General features: G+C 42.6%; 1 long non-coding RNA gene across 1 annotated transcript; it reads left to right on the forward strand.

The window, feature by feature from the left end:
• The first annotated feature begins 1,830 nt into the window (after window positions 1–1,830).
• On the forward strand, window positions 1,831–2,792 carry LOC149985608 (uncharacterized). Its single transcript, XR_016483043.1, has 2 exons — window positions 1,831–2,596; window positions 2,640–2,792. It is a non-coding gene; the product is annotated as an uncharacterized LOC149985608 (long non-coding RNA).
• Window positions 2,793–3,299: the final 507 nt, after the last annotated feature.

The following is a 3,299-nucleotide window of genomic DNA, read 5'->3' on the forward strand; positions in this document are numbered from 1 at the left end:
AATGCGAGAAACCGCGGGTTCAATGGAGGGCCAACGTGTGGCACACACCTTGGTTATCTGTAAAGCTTTCTCTCCACAGTTGTTGGTCTCATATTTGGCCTTGTAGGCCTCCGTGCGCTTTGGAGACACTGAAAACCAGTTATAAGTCTCTCGTACCATGTACTCCACACTACGGGGGATGGTGTCATTGGAAGCATGACTTACAGCAAGCTGCAGAGTGTGGCACTCACAGCGAATAAGAACCAGATATTTGAGGCCATACTCCTCCTTCAGCACTTTATGGACCCTATTGTTAATCCCCGTCGTAAGAGGCATTGTCAGTTCCTACCCCCAGGAGTTTCTCTTTTTTAAGACAACACTTCTCGAGGAAAGCCATAACATCACGGGCTATAGATTTGGCATCTCCTCCCTCCAACTCAACAAGCCCCAGAATTGTTGATACAATTGTCTGCTTGTTGTCACTAAAGTACCTTATCACAACCCCCAGGTACTTAGAAACACTTACATCCATGGACTCATTGAGGAGGAGGCTGAAACACTGGTCAGCTTTACATGCTTCTCAAATGTGATCACATGCCAGCATGGAACAATGTTCAGCGATGGCTAATGCCATGGTGGCCTCAGCCTTTTTTTGCAGATAATCTTTTTTTAACCGTAAATGGCAGCTTGTTTCGGGTGGAACTGTTATAAGGCTTTTGAGTATGTTTTTGAGTTGTCATGTGTTTTTTTGACGTCACTAAGTGTATCATAGACTTACAATACAGGCAGTATGCCCGTGTATCATCTCCAATAAACTGCTTCAACCAGCTGTCATGACGTTGGCCTGGGGGTAGGTTTATGACAGTCATAAATACTTCTTCCCCCCTCTACCCTACTGATGTGAAATTTGAAAACCCCTTGGTTGACATAGAGATTCTGGGAACGTCAGAAGGTGGGGGGAAATGAACTATATTCTGGTAATCCGACCAATTGAACATATGCGGTGGTACTTAATGAATATGATGTCAGTTCGGTTGTCATCTGAGACATTCTCATCAATGATAAGATGACAAACTCTACAGTGGAAAGTCTGCACATTGTAGTTTTCGGATTCACATGGAATTGTTCAATTTAAATGTTTGAATATAAATTATTGGTGAAGAGATTAAATGTAAGTTTAGCTTCCAAATGAGAGATTTGGGTTTTCATAAGGTTAGGGCTCTGCTCAATCAGTGGTCCCCCCTGTGAAGGGACATGGGTTATAAAGCTTTTCAAACACGCCCTCCTCTGCCTTGACGACAATATAACCTCCTGTTCCAAGTACGTGAGGTCTGCAGCCTCTGCGTTAAAAGGACTAACATGTCAACTACTGTTAGGGAAGATTCAGAATTTGTTGGTAACATATGTAAGATGTTTTATATTCATCAAATGTGTGTAAGTTAATTCTCATCAGAATGGTATTTTTGTGTTATTCTGTGGTGAGGGTTGCAGTATCTGTTCTATGTCAAGACTAAGTTGCATGGCCGCTGAGAGGGGAGAGGTCAAAGTGTCATCATGTGTAAACATATCTTTCACTCTCTACCTTTCCCATAGTGGGGAAAGGAAGGTTGCAGTGTCTGGAATCATTCTATGCTCCCTTTTATGTTGTTTCTATCTTAACCTATAGCCTCACCCTCCTCTCCGTGAGTTTGTCCAGGAGTTTGTATTTAGAGTGGGTTGTATCTAAATGACAATTTGATATATGCCTGTTGTAATGGAGGATTGGTTTATGGTTTGGGAAAGGAGACAAAGCTGAACGATGAGTTATGTCTATGCTGTCTTTGCTATTAAAGGAACTCAGTTGCATTGTAAGGGGGCTCTCAGAGGATTCACTGGGAGACACTGAATCAATCTGAGAGTCACAGGGTTGTGATAGAGCTCATATAATTAAAGATGGACTTTTATAACTAACTCTGACTTGTGTGTGTGGTTTGCTCCCATGATTTGGTAAATAGAGGAAATTTCCACGACATTTGGCGACGAGGAGGGGATGTGAATCTTCACTCGGTGACCGTTCCTACGATCTAGGTAAATAAATCGTGCACGAGGGATCCCCTAAACTTGGGATCTCAGGGAGAACCACACTTCGGGAAACGGAGCAGATGGACCAACCTTTGATCTAAGAGGAAGCGAGCCGAGTGGATACCACATCTCGAACTGAGTTTTTTTTAAAGAAAAAGGTGAGCGAACCACACACAGATTTGAAGTAGAGTTTTTTAATTATGCCTGTTATACTCTGAGCGTGAATTCCTTTGTAAGGAAGGCACCTTGGCGGCGTAAGCAGGGCCGAGTCAGAGGAGAGTAATCTGGGGGTTTTGTGGACTCAAAAGATACTCTGCGCTGTCCGGTTGCCAGTGACCAAGAGCCCTCCTGACACTGAATTGATCACAGTGGGGATTTGGTGAGGTCTGTCGGGGTGAGGGGCCAGGGGGTCTGTGTGTTCTAGGTGAAACACGGCACTTGGTGAAGCCCTATTGGAAGAAGGACCTCATTCTGTGTGTCTGTGTGATTTGTCTAAGTGACCCTCAGATGTGGTGAATTCCAATTATTTTAAATGTGCTAGCCAGGTATGCCCTAGGTTTACTCTGTGTGAGTCGGACCGTTCTGTGTGAGCGGGGCAGGTTTACTCTGTGTGAGTCGGACCGTTCTGTGTGAGCGGGGCAGGTTTACTCTGTGTGAGTCGGACCGTTCTGTGTGAGCGGGGTAGGGTTTACTCTGTGTGGGCAAACCTTTTGATGTTCTGTGTGGACGTCAGAAAAGTTCTATGTGAAAAATCTGACCAATCCTGTGTGGATGATCCTGAAAGTTCTGTGTGAGTAACTAAGATTTCTTAAATTTTATATGGATTCTGTGAATTATTTGAAATTATGATAAATGGTATGTGTGTATAAAGTAATGCTGAAAATGATTAGATACAATTTAAACCACCCATTCGTAGACGTACGCAGGTTTTGAGTTGATATCTTAAATGGATAATTTGATAAAGATGAAGTTTTTAAGCACTGTTACAATAATCTACAAAATCTGGGAAATTGAGCTCTAGAAACTGATTAGAGTGTGTCCACTTTTGGTTATCTTACCCTAACGATGTAACTATAGAACGCATATTGGAGTATCTCCGTCTGGGTGAAACATTTCAAATTAAACTGCCCTTAAGGTCTGAACATGTTATACTTTTTCTTCCCAGTATGAGAGAAGTTGCGGGATTTATTGAATAAACTGTTTTCCATAAAGTTAAAGAGAATTCGAGGGATGCTCGATGTAATTTATAATGTTGTACA

The sequence above is a fragment of the Oncorhynchus mykiss genome, chromosome 1 (assembly GCF_057628025.1).
Source record: "Oncorhynchus mykiss isolate SJ-2025 chromosome 1, ASM5762802v1, whole genome shotgun sequence".
Classification (NCBI taxonomy): Eukaryota; Metazoa; Chordata; class Actinopteri; order Salmoniformes; family Salmonidae; genus Oncorhynchus; species Oncorhynchus mykiss.